Consider the following 22,821-nt stretch of genomic DNA (forward strand, 5'->3'; position numbering starts at 1 on the left):
ATCCACTACCACCCAAAATACTGATTTGCCCTTAGATTTAGGCAATAACTCAATGAAATCCATACTAATACTGGCCCATGCCACTGTGAGCACCTAATTTTTTACCATACTTAAAAAATTTATCACTTTTTTAGTGTTTAATATTCGTCAATTTTAATCTTGATATTTTAGACTTTATTTAACTTTTTCGTAGGTTCATTTAATAAAATTGAAAACTATAAATAAATAGTCACACTTTTGGAATATTAATTTTACTTGAAAAAAAAAAAGAATCTACAAAAGAGAAAGAGAATATCACGTTTTTTGCATATAATAATCTTTTAGAATACATCATTTTTTGGTTTTATTTCTTTTAGTTTTTGTGTTGTTCTTATGTTGAAAGATTTTGGCAAATGAACTGGCGAAGCGCGCGTTAGCTGTGAGGAAACATTTATTGTCCTCCAATTCACCCACTTCACACCATCTAATACATACACAGATCGAAAATTTAAAATAAAACCACTCTACACAGATCGTATAAGACGTCACGCACATAACACCTACAGGACACACACTCACGAATACACACACGAAAGGGGGAAGGGAAATAATAGATCTGGGAATAGGGAAAAACAAACAGAAAACAGAGAGGAAAGGGACGAGAGCACAAAATTTTGGATGTGAGCCGCGAAGGAAAAACGCAGCTGCACCTTTTTCTTCAAACCTCAATTAAAGAGCTCTAAAGCTAACCATGAAAACTTTGGCATAAAGCCAATAAAACATCACCCCAAAGACCATCTTCTTTCTTCTACTTCTAGCCATGTAAGAGCTCCAAAAGACCAAATATTTTTACCTCAAAATGCAGCTGAAAAGCTGCTAAAAAAGCAAAAAAAAAAAAAAAAAAAAAAAAAAAAAAAAAAAAAAAAAAAAAAAAAAAAAAAAAAAAAAAAAAAAAAAAAAAAAAAAAAAAAAATAGCTCTCAAACCCAGGCAAAACTCAGCTGAAAAATAGCACCAAACAGTCCCAAAATCAGCTTCAAAAACAGTTCATAAACCACCCGGAAACACCTCTATAAGACCACCAAAATCCCAGCCGAATACTCCAGCTCAAATCTGTTCCAAAATACTTCATAAACATCACAAAAACCAACCAGAACTGACGCTAAAGAGTCTTGAAATCAGCTGTAAAACACCTATCCATTCCGGCCAAAAACAGCCGAGTGACCAAATTTCGTCAAAGATCCGGCGAGGCTTTTATGTCAAGGTTCTAATTTGTAGCTTCAGTTTTCAGCCTGACGGTCTTTTCTCTGTTTAGTCCGATTGATTTGCAAATTTTTGACTTTGTTCATCAATAAAAGGTGTGCTTCTCAATTTTCCATTGTTATTTCACTTTGTTACAATAGCTTGGTGAACCTTTTGACTGATTTGTGATTTTCCTTTATTTGAATTGGTTTATCTATTTTGTGATGTGTGTAATCTCTATTCTTGAATAAATACTTTAAATTGTTAGATGATTTAAATCGGCAAATCAGTGGAATATTTTAGAGTGTTTAGTGGACTACTAGAATTAGTTCTTCACAATAAGGATTGGTTTGGACCTTTTTGGATAATTCTGGGCCCTAATATGCTGAAATTATGTCAAGCCCGCTTCATAAAAATTAGCATTTGTGATGATCTTGTTTTTCTCCTCTAAACAAATAGCCCAAAGGTAAATAACATACTGGCCCTTTCTTCTCCAAAGTTACAAGCTAGCCCACCTTTACAACACCTTTTATTTTACAACAAACAATTCCATAATTCATAACATTACAATAATCTCAAAGTAGTTTAATAAAATAACTCATGAACACGGTAGTATGCTTTAGGCACGCTTTTAATTAATCAAATTATTGTGATTATGTATATTTTCGCGTGACATAAATTACGAGTTTCAAAATTAAAATCAAAGTATGCGTTCGCGCAACTTTGGGCAAAACAATCTTAATAATAATAAGTGTTATTAGTTGTGTACACGTATGCGTGACATGATTTTTAGCGCACTAAATAAAACGAATTTACACATATGTGATCTGTTTCGAAAATACATCCATAAGTGCCAAATTAAAAGCGGTAAAAGGTTAAATACACATAGGTTCTAAAAATACGTAATTAAACAAATTAATTAAGCCAAGTATGATTAAAATGATCGTACTAAAACCACGGAACTCGGGAGTGCCTCACACCTTCTCTTGGGTTAACAGAATTCCTTACCCGGTCTTCTGTGTTAGCGTACCATAATTCGGAGTCAAAACTTTCCTCGATTAGGAATTTAAAAATTGGTGACTTGGAACACCTAAAAAACTCCATTCCAAGTGGTGACTCTTTAAAATTAAATAAAATTGATCCCTTTTCGAATAATGTCACTCTAATTAAAAAAATTCCTTAATCTTCGGAAAAAGGAGGTGTGACAGCTCTGGCAACTCTGCTGGGGATCAAACCCAGAATCTCTGGTTATGGGTTCAGAATTCGAGCTTGTAATACGATCTATACTTGGTTTTCTTGATTATTGATATTACTGTATTGTGGGCCTAATGTGATAATTGTTGTTCATTTACCGCTTTGCTATTATTTGAACTGTATAAACTGTCTTCTTACGCCTCCCTTTTGAGTCTTCTAAAACTATGGTGCACAGGTACGCGTGGCCCACTTTTTGTGTTAGAGGTCATACCAAATGAAACGAGGGTGGATCAGCAACTAGGCCAGGTAGACTTTCGTACTCCCGGTACATTGCCCCCACCTCGGCTCGAGCTGTCCGTTTGGGTAAGCCAGGTCTAAAACGCCCCCCCCAGGATTTAAACCTANCGAACCCCCCCCACCCCCCCCCCCAGGATTTTAAACCTAGAATAACATAGCCTCATGTCAGATCCCTAGTAGGTACGTTTATTTGCATCACGTGCATTTGACTTAGGAGACTCAACACAAGTTTGGGTCCGTCAAGGACAAGTGTACCCAGAATTTAAAAAGACCATCATGATGCATCTTATGTGCTAGCTGTGCATTTTGTTGATTCCGTTTTACAAGTTGACTGGCTTCTAGAATAAAAGAAAGAAATGAGAAAAACCAAGAGGAGAGAAAATAAGAGAGTTTATTCCAATTTTTCTTTTTGAAAAATAGACTGAGATTTCAAAATATTCCCCGCTTCTGGGCGAAATACACAGGTCTGATTTTCACCGGATGTGAGATACGTAGGCAAACCTCATCGAATACGGAGCCTACAATTTTTGTAAAAGAATATCCAAAAATATTTTCCTTTATTTCATTATTTAGAAAAGTCTTTTTTGAGACCCCAATTTTTAAAAATCCATTTTTTTTAAAGTTTTTCTCAAAATCCAAAAATATTTTCGTTCCTCTTCATAAGTTTTTCTTTCGAAAGTCGAAAAGAAAATTCGAGATTCAAAAATATATATTTTTTCTTTAGAAGTCTTTCTTTCATAAATTCAAAACAAAATTTCAAGAATATTTCCATTCTTCTTTAGAAGTTTTTCTTTCGAAATTCCCAAAATAAATCGAAACCAAAAAATATTTTCTTTATCTTTATAAGTCTTTCATTCAAAAATTAAAAAAAATAATTCAAAATCCAAAAAAAAGAGTTAGTTTATTTACTTTATTCTTGATCTTCCCGAACTACGCATGATCTGATTCATGCTTTCACATGATATGTAGGCAACCCACAATCAGGTTCGATTGACCATTTAAAAAAAACCTTGATAATAATTGACTGAGCCATTCTAACGTGTTCTTTGTTTTGAATGGTAAAGAAATTTTGAGGTGGTCGGTTTGTGGTAAGCTGACAACACAAGATCCAAGGAAAAAAAAAGACAACTGACATCGAAGCTGTTACGAGTGCTCAAGGGGCTCAGGGTCAGAGGGTTCAACAAGAGTCTACTGTGGTTGAGGAAAATAGAATATTGAAACAGCAAAAGACTGTAATGTGTCAACAATGGGCCAATGGCCAAGGACCACCCTTTTTTATTCATGGTTTCCCAGAGTTCACATCCATCTCGACTACTACCACTCCGATATGATTGTCTGATCAATCATATCCACCTGGGTTCAGTCTTTATCCCAACTATACAACTATAGTTGGAACTTCTGTTGCACGCTCCCAAAGGTACCATTGACAACCAATCAGACAACCACTATTGCTATGCCCGTCTTCACAATCCCAAAGCCGACAATGGTACAAAAGAAAAGTCACGAGTCACAATTTGCTACCCAGTAAGGACAGTACCACTCTCCTGAGTACCAACATACCTATTTGATCTTCCTACAAAGATTAAGAAGCCTGCACGAAAGATGGCACAGGAAGAAATGGCCCAAAAATGAAACTCTTAGAACAATAACTGAGAAACATGCAAGGGTTAGCAGGTTAGAAGAGTATTGCCTTCAAAGATCTATATATGTTCCCTGATGTTCGTTTGCCATTGGCTTCATGTCATGACCCAAACTGAAGGGCCACGAGGGCCACCCGACACCATACTCAACCGAGTACCAGCGTAACAAATCTTTCTTATCGTACTATCATGGGTAGATGGGCCAAATGGGCCATCATGAGATAACCAGAATGAAATATAAGGGAATACTAGACATAGGATGACACAACATGATATAAAAACTTATATATAGGACATGCGGGCCTATAAGGACGACATGATCATTTGTAAACTCAAGAACATAGGCCGAGAAGGCCGTACAAGTATCCATATACCTGACATCTGTCTATAAGCCTCTAAGAGTACATAAACGTCATAAAGGTCGAGACAGAGCCCCGCCATACCAGTCAATACATGTCCAAATAGGCAACTCTGGAGCAAGTGGAGTGCACCAACACCTTCCGCTAAGCTGATAGCCTACTAGGAGGACTCTCAACCTGTCTATCGGGACCTGCGGGCATGAAACGCAGTGTCCCCAGGCAAAAGGGACGTCAGTACAAATAAAGTACCGTAGTATGTAAGGCATGAAAGTAGTATATAAAAGACATGAAAAAAACATAGAGTAAAGAACTCAACCTGTAATTCTGAATAGCCCTGTGAATCATGAAAAATTTATAATGCCATGCATGTGTGTATAAATGTCATACCATGCATAGGTATATGCATACAAAACATCATCAAGCCTCTGAGGGCATCCCATCATATCATCTCGGCCACTGTGGGCTAAATCATCAACGTATACCAGCTGATCAGGTGCTGATGCGTATATAGCTCCACAACCTTTCCCAATTCCCATATGCATATAATATATATGTATATAATGCCATCTAGTCATGGGTCAATATACATGTATAAATGAATGCAATGCATAATGAAGTAAGTCAGTAAGATTTCTTGGGATGTCATAAGATGAATATATCTTCGGATAAACTTTACCAACTTATGTATTTTCTAAGACCCATGAACAGATGATATAATAATAGGACACATGGGGAATCAAGAATATGCACCCCTATTACTTTTATCAATAGAGTCATTTATGAAAGTTCCGCGTTTGCGCATTTCGTTTGTATCATATGGATCATGCCAAAAGGGAAGAATGGATAGCCTTAACATACCTTAACTCCATTGAGTCCTTCATACCTTTCAAGCAATTCCTCAAACTACTCAACTAAATCTACCATAGCATGAGGAGATTCAAAATCAGTGTTGAGTAAAGGCTAAGTCCGTAACTTAAACTAGTAGCTCGTTTATGTAAATTTGGGCAGCATCTCCCCCGTAACAAGAGCCTCCTCCAATACCATATAACGACAACAATGACAATAGAAATCCATCAATACATAATTATCAATAACAAGATACCGTAAAACAACAAGTCACAACTACTTCACGACGAGCGGCAAGCTCCAATTGTAATTCGTATACCCCATATTACCCGTTATAGACTTCTTAATTCAACTTAATAGTATCATTAACATGATAATGACTCAATTCATCAATGGTTACATCCTTATACCATATATTTATAACAAGGAAAACAATCCACAACTCCAATTATCCTCAATTAGCAACTTTATTCACTAGTTCACGTCTAGTCCATCCATTTAACTTAATCAATTTCAAGATAACCTTAAGAACATGCAAGAACACATTGTAATAACCTCCTACAATGTATTTAAGTCGAAATCCAAGTTATATTTAGCTTAAAACAACCTAATACACCCCAATCACTTCATACCCAAAACAACAACTAGAGTAGTGTCAAACACCCCGAAAATGTTACAAAGAACGACTAATCCACCATTTCGCCGTTATGTGGTGATTATCCACGCCATTTATCCTCAAAAACTCCATTAAACAGCTGCAAAATAGACATCCCAAAAGTAACACAAAACAGCCCACAAAACAGTCCACTACAAGTCGAATAATTCAAACTCACGATTTCGGATCACCGTCCCGTGAGTTCTAACTATTAGGAAACAAATTTATTAACCTTTCTTGAAATTTAAAAGCTTATATACAGAAAGTATGTGTTTTCCTAAATATGAAGTACTTTCCGAAACTCAAACTACAAAGGAAAAGCGAGGTGGCATAGTGATACTTACGTCGTAGGGATCGTTCTAATGTTATCGCTTCTTGATTTCGTACCCAGGATGTAAATCTTCTTTGAAACCCTAGAATAGAGATTAAGGGAGAACTTATGGGGGCTCTCTGGTCGTTTTCTATGAAAAATGAAGAGAAAGATGAGTTAAAACCTATATATATATATATATATATCAACTTTTAAAAAGTCAAAGAGGTACTGGCTTGGCACCCAAGGATTGGCCCATCTTCCGACGCTTATATCATTTTATCCGGATGTCATAGGAATCAACGGTTAAGAGCGTTGAACTAAATTCCACAACCTTCTATTTGGTATATAATATGTCCCAAAAAGACCTCATATAACACACGAAATGTATTTCTCAAAAGCTTTAGTAACACACCTACTTGTCACCTATAAAGTCTGCGCAGTCTCGTAAAAATATAAATATCTCTTTACTCCGACGTCGCATCGACAAACGATATAATGTGTTAGAAAATAGACTCGTTCATATTCAATTTGATATGTGGATCATCCCGTAATTCCATGTATATTGGGTGAAAAGCGCCACTACATTTGACGTAATTTCAGCACATTTGTGAGTGTAACTTGTGATGGCCTTTGCCAACTTTTGTTCCACAACTTGCTCGACTTCAAAACGTAGCACACAACTATCATACGACTAAAATAACATATAGAATAAACTCCTTATCATATTAAGAACCCTAGTATCACTCCAAACTACATGTTATAACATTCCAAACTTCTCGACGTTCGACAAAACATATTTTCTTCAATTGGTTTAACTGATATGCTTTCCAACCCTCTTGGTACTCGTTATTCATCATCTTAAATATTTGTAACCTCCAAGGTAACATGATTAAATTATTTTATGTACTTTCGAAGACGATCTCATTTCTGAGCTTATATCAATTGACTTACAAATACTCTCACGTACGAAAATATGGGGTGTAACATCATTCCCCCCTTTGGAACATTTGTCCTCGAATGTTGACAGATGCACCTATCGGTCTCGTAACCTATAGATCTTACGAATACTTAAATACTGTCCTTGCTATCTGGACAACTGTTCTGTAAATAAATCTAAAGTCCAGGGCATTCCCCCTTCAGGATCTTTCTCACACCACGATTTGAGGATGGAATTCTTCAAATATCGTGCTACCTTCTATCATGCAGCCTGTATGACTCTGACCTTGTAAGTGCGCCTATGCAACTCTTATCTCCATTTTCTTTCATCTTTTAGCCAATCTATAGGCCTCACTTATTGAACATATACAGTACTATGACAAGCTGTCCCTCTGGGCATCTATAGGTGTACTAAAGTTCTTCGTTCGGTACTTTGTCGAACTTATGACTATTGATATATCTTGTTTCATAGCCTCAATTATTTATGCTTATGGATTTACTACAACAAGGCAGGTCATACTATACCATAACTCTTACATTAGTTTATTATTACCGAGGTCTGCTACCCAACTCTAGGGTACTCTCTCGCTGCTTATCGTATATGTATAAATCTAAGTCCTTTAGTGCTTCCTTATTACTGTTCATCTAAAGAATGACATCTTAATCTCCTCTCACACTTTGGAAATTTTATCCATCTATTGTTGATTCACCTTAATGTTGACATATAATTTACCACTGATAACTTGAAACCTCTTACGTAATACATTGTCACTAGGGCTCACGTCGCAACGAGGAACATTTGAAGTGATTTTCCTGATCCACCTAGGGACGATGCTATACTTCAAAAATCGTATTTCATAGCATCCTAACGTGATTCATCTTATGGGGGGGGTATTCTAATCCCGTGCAGTTCATGAAATCTCTTATCTTTGAATGATTACTCAATCGAAGGCCTAGACATCATCCTCTTATCGTTTATTACAATTACACCCTTACTTTACTGCCAGGGCAGCATTCCATCTCTTCTAAATGGTCCTAGTTCTAAACTTCTTTGAGTTCATTCAGGCTATACTGAGCTTTCTGTAACTTACGCAAACCATCATATCTCTTGTTTTGATGAGTTTAATCCCAAGGCCTTACCTATTCATGTCACATTCTCATTCATCTTTTCTTATCCTTACTCCTATCTACCTAAAACCTTGTCGCTCTACCATACTTTAGCTTGGGATCTACATATATTTATTCAAACTATTCGCAATCTTCCTTTAACTTGCTAGCACCATAGATTTCCTTTCGTGCCTTCTAAGTTGCCTTTAAACATAAATAATTACTTTTTTGGTTGTTCTGCCACTTTTTGCATGAATACTTGGCTTATCTTAGTGCCCACGAACACTAGAATTTCCTATAACTCATATGATCTCAAATATCACTTTTGGTTTTACTTCCCGTTCATCTGTCACGACAGGTGCCACTTTCTTATGGAGTGCATATAATGTTGTTGTGAGACAATTCTTACAATATCATTTCTTCTTTAGGTCACTATACTTAGGTTGAATCCTTCTTCCTTATTTCCTAAGCTAGTCTTTCTTTGCAGTACTTTAGGGAGACCCTTTGACTCATGTAATGCTGCGAGCTTATTATATCGTATACCCGATAGAATTTTTTTGATGTTCTTGCTCGCCTGTAATTATCCTTAGTTACTTACCTCCAAGCTCTTGTGCTCGTAGGGTTGCTTCTAAACTGATTTTTTTTATTGTCTTCCCAGTAGCACTCTCTTTTATTTTCGTAACACTTATACGGTAGCTTTAATTACCCCAACTCTTAGTTGAATATTTCTCAAGGATTACGATGTCATATCTGCGAGACTGAATTCACTATGTTGGGGTTCACTACACTTATCTTGCATAATCTGCATGATTTGTCTGTATCCTCCTGTCTAGCCATAACTAAGCTCTTTCTGAATCAACTACAAACTACTCGTTGGTCCATTCTCATATCTATATTCTACGTAACCCCTCTTGGGTTATGTCCTTTTTCTTAACTTACCTCTCATATGGGCTCCTTATGTATCAAGTGTTCATTCCCACTTATTTATCAATATCATCGGGTGCGGAACCCTTACTGCTTCTCCCCGACTCATGCTTGGATAATATTCTGAAATCATAGCATATCTGTAGGATTTGAATAATGCAATCTCGTTCCTTTTGCCTTTTTACTGCATTCTTCTTTACTATTCCATAATTACCTTTTTATCCTTGGTGTCATTCACATCTTTACTAACATCTTACTCGCCTTGCGGTAACCCTTCTGTACTAAGGATAATTGAAGTTCTTACGCACGAGGGTGAAACCTAGTGTAACTGGCACACTTGGTCCCTTAAGCTTAACTTTGCTCGCAACGTTCGCTTTAGGGAAACATCTTCCCGATGACCATTAGTGGTTATTCTTTTGTTGTCCATTCTATTAATGTTGGAATGTGATCTTTAAAATTCTCATGATGTTGACTATTATCAAATCTTCTGATCCAAAATTCATGTTTGGTGTATCTTTTTCACTAGCCCATACTGATTTTTATTACTCCAGGGGTCTAACTTTTCCTTCTGGTAATCACATTAGAGTCACCAACTCATTTCTCGAAATGAGGATATGACCTTTAGTCCATACTCTTTATTGTCTCAAGGCATGTCACCTCTTGTCTTTTCCTTCACTTGACTATAGACTCTGTCGTGTCATATTTTTCTTTACTTGTATCACCCATTTATCACATCTTACTCATAATACTTCATTTACTCTTCTTATTCTCTAGCTAATACTTCTGTCTCATTTTATTCTTAAAACTTCAACAAAACGTTCTTTCACTATTAGCCCCCTTGCTTCATCTCACTGGCTCTTTGGGATGCCTAACATTCTCTCTCCTTTTTTTACTAGGGATGAGAGTAATACAAAGGTAAATATTTATCCCTTCTAGGATTCCAGTGCGTATCTTATGAATTTTATGAACATGCTAGTATTCACGTCTAATTGTACTATTCTAGAGTGCATCCTCTGGGTGTCTCATAAGGAGAACTACTACCATGCTTTAATATGTTTCGAAAATGTCAGCTAACGCTAAAAATCCATCATCCATTTTGGGTTACTCTAACCCCAGCTAGATACTGATCTCTCATCTTTATCTTTAACTATGTCTGTTAGCTCCCATATGGCATAGCTGAGATAGGTGTGGCCAATTGAATATATCTCTGTTACTGTTGAATGTAACTCTGAATGCTTATATTTCTCTGCTTGAATTATAAATACTGATAATCTTCACTAACTGGGTACCTCGTACCCTTCTTCACCTTGCTTCTTTTACTTGTTGAAACTTGTGTCCACCTTTCGATTCTCTTATTCCTTTTTACCATGCGAGTGGATAGATATTCTTGCCTTAAGGCTCCTTATCAAGAAGCTTATACATCTTAGTACACAGATGATCTGTTGAAAACCTCACATTTACTCACTATAAGCATGATGCAAAGTCGAGTTCCCATGTCTCAACTCTTCTACAGCCACATTCAATCTCTTACCAACTGTCTTTGTGGATGTAGGTATCATTGTATTACAAATAAAATAGAATTTAGGAGTTTGAATTCTTACAATTGAGCTCTACCACACGATCTAGAGTAAGAAGAAAGAGTAACAACCCTAAACGCCCTGTGGCCTCGTGCTTATAAGTGTGGTGCACAACATACCCATAAACAAGACTCTACTAGACACAGCTTGTATACTTCCTAGGACTGAACTGCTCTAATACCACTTTTTTCATGACCCAAACTGAAGGGCCACGACGGGCACCCGGTACCTTACTCAACCGAGTACCAGCGTAACATATCTTTCTTATCGTACTATCATGGGTAGATAGGCCAAAAGAGCTATCATGAGATAACCAGAATATAAGGGAATACTATACATAAGATGACACAACATAATATAAAAACTTATACATGTGACATACGGGGCTATAAGGACGACATGATCATTTGTAAACTCAAAACATAAGCCAACAAGGCCGTACAAGTATCCATATACATGGCATCGGTCTACAAGCCTCTAAAAGTACATAAACATCATAAAGGTTGGGACAAGGCCCCGCCATACCATTCAATACATGTCTAAATTATACCGACCAAATAGGCAACTCCGGAGCAAGTGGAGTGCACCAACACCTTCTGCTGAGCTGATAGCCTACTAGGAGGACTCTCAACCTATCTATCGGGACTTGCGGGCATGAATCGCAGCGTCCCCGAGCGAAAAGGACGTCAGTACAATTAAAGTACCGAGTATGTAAGGCATGAAACTAGTATATAAAAGACATGAAAGAAAAATGGAGTAAAGAACTCAACTTGTAATTCTGAATAGCTCTGTGAATCATGAAAAATTTATAATGTCATGCATGTGCGTATAAATGTCATACCATGCATAGGTATATGCGTATAAAACATCATCAAGCCTCTGAGGGCATCCCATCATACCATCTCGGCCATTGTGGGCTAAATCATCAACGTATACCAGCTGATCAGGTGGTGATGCATATATAACGCCATAACCTTTCCCCATACCCATATACATATTATATATGCGTATATAACGCCATCTGGTCATGGGTCAATGTACATGTATAAAAGAATGCAATGCATAATGAAGTAAGTCAGTAAAATTTCTCAGAATATCATAAGATCAATATGCCTTTGGATAAACATTGGGAACTTACGTACTTTCTGAGACCCATGAATAGATGATATATTAATTGGACACATGGGGAATCAAGAATATATGCACCCCTAGTACTTCTATGAATATAGTCATTTGTGAAAGTTCCGCGTTTGCGCGTTTCGTTTGTATCTTATGGATCATGCCAAAAGGGAAGAATGGATAGCGGTAACTTACCTTAACTCTATTGAGTCCTAAATACCTTCCAAGCGGTTCTTCAAACAACTCAACTCAATCTACCATAGCATAATGAGATTCAAAATCAACGTTGAGTAAAGGCTAAGTCCGCAACTTAAACTAGTAGCTCGTTTATGTAAATTTGGGCAGCATCTCCCCTGTAACAAGAGCCTCCTCCAATACCATATACCAACAACAATGACCAGAGAAATCCACCAATACACAATTATCAATAACAAGATACCATAAAACAACAAGTCACAACTACTTCACGATTAGCGGCAAGCTCCAATTGTAATTCGTATACCCCATATTACCCCTTATAGACTTCTTACTTTAACTTAATAGTATCATTAACATGATAATGAAGCCATTCATCAATGATTCCTGCCTTATACCATATATTGATAACAAGGAAACAATCGACAACTCCAATTATCCTCAATTAGCAACTCTATTCACTAGTTCACGTTTAGTCCATCCATTTAAATTATTCAATGTATTCAAATCGAAATCCATGTTATTTTTAACTTACAACAGCCCAACACACCCCAATCACTTCATACCCAAAACAACAACTATAGTAGTGTCAAACACCCAATATGGCTTCCGATCACCGTCCCGTGAGTTCTAACTATTAGGAAACAAATTTATTAACCTTTCTTGAAGTTTTAAAGCTTTCAAATACAGAAAGTATGTGTTTTCTTAACTATGAAGTACTTTCCAAAACTCAAACTACAAAGGAAAAGAGAGGTGGTATAGCGATACTTACGCCGTAGGGATTGTTCTAATGTTATCGCTTCTTGATTTCGTACTCGGGATGTTAATATTCTTTGAAACCCTAGAAGAGAGCTTAAGGGAGAACTTATGGGGGCTCTCTGGTCGTTTTCTATGAAAAATGAAAAGAACGATGAGTTATAACCTATATATATATATATATATATATATATATATATATATATCAACTTTTGAAAAGTCAAAGAGGTGCTAGCTTGGCGCCTTAGCATTGACCCATCTTCCGACGCTTATATCTTTTTATCCGAATGTCGTATGAATGAACGGTTAAGAGCGTTGGAAACTAAATTCCAAGACATTAAATTTGGTATATAATATGTCCCAAAAAGACCTCATATAACACACAAAACGTATTGTTCAAAAAGCTTTAGTGACACACCTACTTGTCACCTATGTAGTCTGCGCAGTCTCGCAAAACTACAAATATCTCTCTATTCCGATGTCGTATCGACAAACGGTATAATGCGTTAGAAACTAGACTTGTACATATTCAATTTTATATGTGTTTCATCTCGTAATTCTATGTATATTGGGAGAAAAGTGCCACTACATTTGACCTAATTTTCAGCACATTTATGAATGTAACTTGTGATGACCTTTGCCAACTTTTGTTCCACAACTTGCTTGACTTAAAAACGTAGCACACGGCTATCATATGACTAAACTAACTCATAGCATAAACTCCTTATCGTATAGAGAAGCCTAGTCTCACCCCAAAGTACTTGTTGGCGTTCGACAAAACTTATTTTCTTCAATTGGTTTAGCTGCTAAGCTTTCCAACCATCTTGGTACTTGTTATTCGTGATCTTAAATATTTGTAACCTCCAAGGTAGCATGATTAAATTACTTTATGTACTTTCGAAGACGATCTCATTTATGAGCTTATATCAATTGACTTAAAAATACTCTCACATACGAAAATATGGGGTGTAACATTTCAAGACCCCAAAATTTGAAAAGTATGATGGACATGGAGACCCCATAGCCCATCTGAAAAGGTATTGCAATCATGGAAGAGGTGCGAGAGGAAAGGAAGAATTACTGATGGCTTATTTTGGGGAAAGCCTTATGGGAGTAGCCTCCGAATGGTTTAAGGATCAAGACATATCTCGCTGGTATGTCTGGGATGACATGGCTCAGGCCTTTGTCAAACAACTCCAATACAACATCAACATCGCCGCAGCCCGCAATTCCCTTTCAAACCTGAAGAAGAAACCAACTGAAAGTTTTAGGGAATATGCCATTAAATGGAGAGAGCAAGGAGCTAGAATTAAGCCACCCCTGGATGACCACGAGTTGATCACTGTCTTCCTTCAGGCTCAAGTGCCAGATTATTTTCATAACATGATGTCTGCAGCTAGCAAATCCTTCTCGGAAGCAATCAATTGGGTAAATGGTTGAGAATGGCCTTAAGACAAGAAGAATTGTAAGTCAAACAGTTCTCAAAGCCGCAACTCAAGATGTCCAGATTGATCTATTAATTTTAGTGACATGAATGAGAAGGATGAAGAAACTATGATGATATCATGGCCGAGAAGAGGTCCTAGGAGAACATCTCGAAGGTATGACCAGCCTCGTCTGGTTTCTGATGATTCCCCTAAGCACTACTATCCACCTCAGAATCCACAATACTATGTTGCTCTACCTCAGTATGTTGTCCAGCCACCAAGACACCCCAGAAGCCGGGCACCCGCACCACAAAATCTCCACCAGCCTCCACAAAATTTTCAAGTTCCCTATAACCCACATCCAAGCCGGGGGTATAGAGGGGAACAAAGGTTGAAAGGTAATTTTACACTAATAAGAGAGTCTTATATAAGCTTGTTTGAGAAATTAAAGCGTTATGTTGCACCTATTTCTCCAAATTTTGTGGACCCACGTGCAAGCACTTTTGATCCTTCTAAAAGGTGTGAATACCATTCCAATGCCCAGGGGCACAATGTTGAAAGTTATCGGGATTTGAAAAGAGAAATAGAAAGGATGATCCAGGAAAAACTGATTGTGATCCAAGAAAATGACACCCAAAATATTGCGCAGAATCCTTACCTGCACATGATGATGCACACTTTGTGGGGATGATACGTGGTGACATGGAGTATGAGAGCCCTCTCGTGAACTTGCTGACTGAAGTTAATGAGATTGAAATTGGAGAAGGCCCCGGTGACTCTGATTAGCAAATCTGTGGCTAAATGTCAATCTTAGCAATTGAAAAGTCATTCCCTCCTCACTAGGAAGGACTATTGGTTGCATGTTTTGATGTTTTTTCTATTATCTGTGTTATTTCAGGGTTGTGATCTAGATTTTACTTGTTTCATCGAGTCAAACCCTTCTATCCCTTTATTTTGTTTGTGTGAGTCTTGTCTGTTTTTTCTATTGTTATTTTTATTATCCAGGTTATTTTAGGGTTGTAACTCATATTTTAGGTTGTTTGTGATGTTGTCAAACCCTTCCATCCTTTACTCAATGAAATACAGTTTGTCTTTTTGTGTCATTCTGTTCTTAATTCTTTTCCCGCTACTTCTAGTGACATGACATGCATGCGAAATCTTTGGCCAAATCTTAGAAAACTAATTTAGTCTTTAATTGGATAAGTTAGAAAAAGACACTTTTGAGGATGAAAAAAGAGTTAAAATACCTTGGAATTAAGCCCGAGTAAAATTCAAGTGGAACTATAATAGTCATACCCGTGGTGGTTAAGGATCTTTACCTTCAAAATCATTGTGAAGATCATATTCAGGGATATTGAATCATTTGAAGTTCTGTGAAAAGTTTGACATTAATGGATGGAAAGTGTATTTTGACCGTGACACACCAAGAAGACATACATGTTCATTAATGCAGTGATCGGGAAAAGATACTATGTTTGACATTCTCAAGGCTAGGAGGCCCTTTTTCTGCTATCCAAACACTTTATATGTCATGACCCTAACCGATGGGCCGCGAAGGGCACCCGGTACCTTACTCAACTGAGTACCAATGTAACGTATCTTTTGTATCATACTATCATAGGTAAATGAAACGCAAAGGCGGCTTTGAGATAACTAGGACCCGACATAGGGCGACCCAACATGCAATACAAACTTTTACATATGACATACAGGCCTATAAGGCCAAAATGATAACTCATACGCTAAACATAGGCCGACAAGGCCATACAATCTTTCATATACATGACATATGTCTACAAGCCTCAAAGAGTAGATCAATACCATAAAGGCCGGGACAGGGCCCCGCCATACTAATCAATACACGTCCAAATCATACTGACTGAATAAGCAACTCCGGAGCAAATGGAGCACACCAACATCTTCTGCTGAGCTGATAGCCTACTTAGAGGACTCTCGACCTGTCTATCAGGACCCGAGGGCATAAAACGCAACGTCACCAAGCAAAAGGGACGTCAGTACAAATAATGTACCGAGTATGTACGGAATGAAAATCAATAAATAATATACATAAGAGGAACATGGACTAAAAGACACAACATGTAAGTATAAATAGCTCTGTGAATCATTTAATATTTATAATGTCATGTATATGCGTATAAATCTCATACCATGCATAGGTATATGCATTCATAAGATCATCAAGCCTTTGAGGGCATCCAATCAAATCATCTCGGCCACTGTAGGCAAAATCATCAACGTATACCAGCTGATCAGGTGGTGGTGTATATATAACACTGTGACCTTTTCCCATATCCCATACAAACACACACACAATATATATATATATATATATATATATATATATATATATATATATATATATATACACACACACACACATATATATATACATACATACATACACGTATATAACGCTATCTAGTCATGGCTCAATGTACATGTATAAATGAATGCAATGCATGAGAAGTACGTCAATTAAATCTCTTGGAACGTCGTAAGACCATTATACCTTTGATTAATATCATGAAATAAACTTTATCAACTTACGTATTTTTCTGAGATCAATGAACAGATGATAGAATAATAGGACACATGGGGAATCAAGAACGTAGGAACCTCTAGTATTTCTATGAATAGAGTCATTTATGGAAGTTGTGCATTTGCTCGTTTCATTTGTATCATATGGATCATGCCAAAAAGGAAAGAAGGGATATCCTTAACATACTTGAGCCAATTCTATTGACCATCCCTCCAACACACGTCAATTGCGACAACATGTAACGGTGGGTTGAAGTAGGGAAAAAAATCCGTATGTTATTCTTGAGAAAGATTGTAGCGTGCTCTTTTAGAATTGTACCTCACACTGCTATTACATAATAATCTCGTATGAACTTTTTTTGCTGAAGCTTCACCCATTACTTAGATGTAAAGATCTCCACATTTGAATGAGAGAAGTTTTTAAGTCTTGGAGGTGTGGGCCCGACTTTGATAAGATGACTAAGCCACCTATCCCTCTTAATGTGCCACCTTATAATATGGACTTCAGAGTCACTATTTGGATGCCACGTTAAGACTTATCCAAAAGCCTTGATTAATTCGTTAATCTTTCACTAAAATCAATAATTGACCCATTATCCACATAATTAAGAATTATCTGAAATTAATTAAAATACTACTCACTTTTTGCACACTTTATACAAGTAATGACCCGACCGATCATTTTGAGCATTTGCACATCGCTTGGTTGTTTGGGGGCACGAGTAGCTCCGTATAATGTATTAGGACTTGAGTGCAATATTTAAGTTCATTCCGAGTTGATTTGATATGTTTCGGCGTGAGTTTTTGGAAGTCTAAAGTTCGAAAGTTCATTAAGTTTGATTTGAGGTGCGTTTCGTCGATTGGATATTGTTATGTGTGTTTTGAGGCCACGAGTAGGTCTGTATTATGATATGGAACTTATTGGTATGTATCGACGGGGTCCCGAGGGGCTTAGGAGAGTTTCGGATAGGTTTGGGATGTGTTGCGCTCATTTTTCTTATGTTTCGTCGTTCCTTCAAGCATAAATGGTTCCACATTGAACAAATGAGCTCCGATTTATTTTTTGATTAAAGGATTAGATCCGTATCGTAATTAAGGAGCCATAGAAAAAATGAACCGTCAAATTTGGACATTGTATGAGAATTATATGGTCATTTTACTAAGAATTGGGTTGTCAAAGTTTTCAGATTAATTACGGAATTGCCACTAACCGTATATTTAAAAATCTGCAGTATTTTCAAATATTGAAACAAACATATCTACTTCAATATGAGATCAAATAGATTGATTCAAGAGCCTAACATAACTATAATTTCACAAGGAATCCATTAGAGGATCAAAAGTGAGTTTCGAGATCTTTTGGCACAAGAAACGAGGCATAACAATGTTAAAACGAGGGCTTTGTTCATTTAACATATTTTGAGTTGGGGAGCTCGGAATTGGGAAATTTTCGAGGCAATTTTAAGCATATGAATTGGGGTAAGTGTCCTCTACTCGGTTTTGTTATATTTCATGAATCTATCTTTGATTTTAGCTCTTGGTTGATGAATTTTAAAGATGAAATTGGCGGTTTTGGCCTAAAGTTTCATAATATGAATTTTTGAGTTTTGAACATCGACTCGGAGTTGGATTTGAGTGAAACTAGTATGGTTGAATTGTAATTGAATGGGTTGACGGATTTTATGAGTTTTGTTGGGTTTCGAGGTGCGGGCCCTGGTTGGGCTTTTTGGCCGATTTTGGGCTTTTGATTAAAGATTCGACCTTTTTCCATTGGGATTGGTTCTTTTAGCATTGTTTGATGTATTTGATTTGTTTTTGATTAGTTTCGAGCCATTCGAAGGTCAGAACGCACGTGATGGCATCCTTGATGCATCGCTTTGCTTGCTCGGTGTCAGAGTCGGCTTGTTTAAGATAAGTAACTCTTCTAAGCTTCGTGCTGAGGGTATGAAACCCCCAATCATGTGTTATATGATTGGTGTTGGGGTGACACACATGCTAGGTGACGGGCGTGTGGGCTTGCACCCTATGAGTTGTGAGTCTGTTGTTTCCAGGGCACTATATAGTGGCCCTATTTTATTGATATCTGTGTTTTCACCGTGTGATAAAATAAATGAGTTGTACATCATGCTAGATATCATGTTTAGGCTTTATGCTGATATTGGTGGGACTCTTAGTGGTCGTTTCTTGCTGTCATCTCATTGAATTCATTGATATTTCGTACTCAGTCACATTCATGCATTCATATCATATCTGAGTCTCAGTTATTACTTATTGATACATCATATCATTGTTTCGGGTCAATTTTCATGACATTGTGAGCCCGTGGGGTGAGACTGGAGAGATGGATGACTGAGTGAGGTCGAGAGCCTAATTATGAGTGACAGTTATGGGATCGGGCTGCACGGCACAACAAGTTTTATTGATTATTAAGTAAGGCCGAGGGCCTAATTTATTTATGCCATGATTGGCTTGTTATAGGGTTTGGGCTGAAGGAGCCCCTCCGGAGTCTGCACACCCCCAGTGAGTGCAGTTGATTATATTCAGGGATGGATCTTCCCTTGGTATGGAGATGGATCTTCTCCATGAGGCTGGATTGGCCTATTTCCTCTGTATTGGGTGACTTATAGTGAGTGATATATATATATATATATATATATATTCCGGGATGGATCTTCCCTGGGCCGTATGGGCCATATACAATACCGAGTGGTTGAGCATGATGAGTGAAAAGTGTGAGATAGTGAGATTGAGTACTCTAAGAGTGTGAGTACATGATTCATCTCTGAGATACATGGCATTAGCATGCACACATGACATGCAGGCATAGAGATACATTTTTTTCCTCATGGTATACGGTATCATGTCATGCATGACTTTTACACACATTGACATGTGGCATAGATAGGTATTTCACACTTTTTATCTGGAAAGAAAATGAAACATCTTATTATTTGTGAAAAGGATTTTCAGGAAAATTATAGTTTTCAAACTATCTTATATTTCATGACGTTTTCGGTAAAGAACTTGGGTTTTTTCACTGATATTCTTGAAGGGCGGGCTATTTTTGGAAAAATATGAAAAGATTGAGCATTTTATCTTTGAGCTGCTTCTTTACGTACTTGCTTTACAATACTATGAACTGCTATTGGTTATTGGTGTCGGACTCAACCTATGTTCCAGCTCGTCACTGCTTTCAACCTAAGGTTAGGTTTGTTACTTTTGTGCACATGGGGTTGGATGTACTCATTCTGAACTTCCTGCACATTGCGTGCAGGATCCCGGATGCCGATGTTACTGCATTCGATGGTTGCTGGATTTGGAGGCGTACCTACGTTCCTGCTGTAGCTGCCTCTTGTTCATGCTAGCCTTAGATTGCAAAATTCTATTTATGTACTTTTCAAACAGAGGATGTATTTTCTTCATATAAGCTTTGTAAATTCTATTCTTAGAAGCTCATGATTTGTACTACCAGACCTTGGGAGGTGTACTAGATCCAGATAATTTATTTTGTTTAACTGGCTTATTGGCAATGTTGAATTTGAATTAGTTAGTAGTTGGATTACCTAGCCGGTTGGGGTTAGGTTCCATCACGACTAGGGATGTTGGGTCGTGACAGATTGGTATCGGAGATCTAGGTTCCTAGGTTCTACAAGTCATGAGCAAATGTCTAGTAGAGTCTTGCGGATCGGTATGATGATGTCACGACCCTAGTTCACCAACCGTGAACATGTCATGACGGCACCTGGTCCCCATGCCCAGGTAAGCCTAACATTTGCAGAAATATATTAATTGCGGAACCTGTGGCGTGTATCACCACACTCAAAACAAGCTCTGGGAGGTTGCGGTGGCTGTGACTGGCTGGGACTAGGCCTGCTGGGCTGCCCTCTGGAAGCACCCCGCGCAGGAGGCGCGCTAGAAACTGAAGGTGCATAATAAGGCTCCTGAGGTGGAGGTGGAGCTGGAGTACTGCCGGCTGCTGGAAGAGCTGAATGTACAGGGCGACCCGAATAACCTCTGCCATAACGACCTGCTGATGAGGTACGGGCACCAGAGTAGTGACCCGACTCTCGAGACCTCTTGGCCTCCCTCTCTCCTTGCTCCCTGGCGAGCATACCCTCAATCCTCCTAGCAATGCTCACTACCTGCTGATAAGGAATGTCCATCTCCAACTCTCGAGCCATGCTAGATCTGATGGGTGGAATAAGACCCTCAATGAACCTGCGAACTCTCTCCCGAACTGTAGCAACCAAAGCCGGTGCATGCCTGGCCAACCTGGTATAACGGATAGCATACTCCGAAACGGTCATAGCACCCTGGCGCAAATGCTCAAACTCTGCGCGCCATGCATCCCTGAGACTCTGGGGAACAAACTCTCTCATAAACATATCCGAGAACTGGGTCCAAGTCAGTGAAGCAGCCTCGACTGGACTGTCTATCTCATAAGTGCGCCACCAATCATAGGCAGCTCCCCGAAGCTGAAAAGCAGTGAAAGAAACCCCGCTGGACTCCACTATGCCCATAGTGCGAAGAATACGATGACACTCCTCTAGAAATCCCAAGGCATCGTCTGATGCTAATCCACTGAACACTGGGGGATCATACTTCTTGAACCTCTCAAGTCTGCGCTGCTCGTCCTCTGAAGCAGCTGACCCATCCTCGGGCTGAACTGGTGCTGCAGGCGGTGCCGGAATAATCTCGGGAGCCTGCTCAACCTGCACTCGCTGCTCAGGAGTGCGGACGGCAGGAGTCTGTGCTCCTCCCCCGGCCTGGGATGTGGCTGCAGCAAGGGGAAGCAACCCTGCCTGAGCCAAGGTGGTGTACATGCTCATGAACTGAGCCAAAGTCTCCTGGAGCGCTGGAGTAGTAGTGGCAGTAGTAGGTGTGCCAGGTGCCTGGGCTCCGGCTGGATCTGCTGGTGGTACCTCGGCGGCAGCTCGCGCAGGTGCTCTAGCTGCACCACGTGCGCGTCCTCGACCTCTACCCCGGCCCCGGCCTCTGGCGGCGGCAGCAGGGGGCGCGGGTGCCTGATCATCTCGAGTAGCGCGTGTCCTCACCATCTGTGAGAGAATAGAAGACAGAAGTTTAGATTTGATGTCAAAAATATCGCACGACAAGGAATTCAAATGAAGTGAAGATTTTTCCTAAACAGTTACATAGCCTCTCGTAGATAAGTACAGACGTCTCCGTACCGATCAGCGAGACTCTAATAAACCGGCCTGTGTTCCGTGACTCCTATGAACCTAGAGCTCTGATACCAACTTGTCACGACCCTAGTTCACCAACCGTGAACATGTCATGACGGCACCTGGTCCCCATGACCAGGTAAGCCTAACATTTGCGGAAATATAATAATTGCGGAAAAATAGAGAAAATCAAATCAAATATCTAAAGGAAACTGTACTGAATGCCGCTTGGCAAGTACAACTCAATATCACAAGTCTAAAACAATTCCCAAAACCCGGAAACTCACGGGCAACACAGGCTACAGAAGTGTATAGTAAAGGTTCCAAACTCCAGAATTTCTAACAACCGAAAGAAGGAAAAACTAAGTACTAAAGATAGAATAAGAGGGAGACTCGTCGGTCTGCGGACGCAGCAGATCTACCTCGAAGTCTCCGTAGTCCTCCTGCCTCACTGATAGTGCGCCTGAGTAGAGGTACCTGGATGATCTGCACATGAAAAACATGCGCAGGAAGG

At 38.7% G+C, this 22,821-nt stretch overlaps 1 long non-coding RNA gene across 1 annotated transcript; it reads left to right on the plus strand.

Annotated features, from left to right (window-relative positions):
• Positions 1 to 407: 407 nt before the first annotated feature.
• Positions 408 to 20,639, plus strand: LOC109217932. The gene is made up of 3 exons (XR_002066704.1): positions 408 to 1,336; positions 2,650 to 2,777; positions 20,399 to 20,639. It is a non-coding gene; the product is annotated as an uncharacterized LOC109217932 (long non-coding RNA).
• The last annotated feature ends 2,182 nt before the right edge of the window (positions 20,640 to 22,821 follow it).

Source organism: Nicotiana attenuata, unplaced genomic scaffold (assembly GCF_001879085.1).
Source record: "Nicotiana attenuata strain UT unplaced genomic scaffold, NIATTr2, whole genome shotgun sequence".
NCBI lineage: Eukaryota > Viridiplantae > Streptophyta > Magnoliopsida > Solanales > Solanaceae > Nicotiana > Nicotiana attenuata.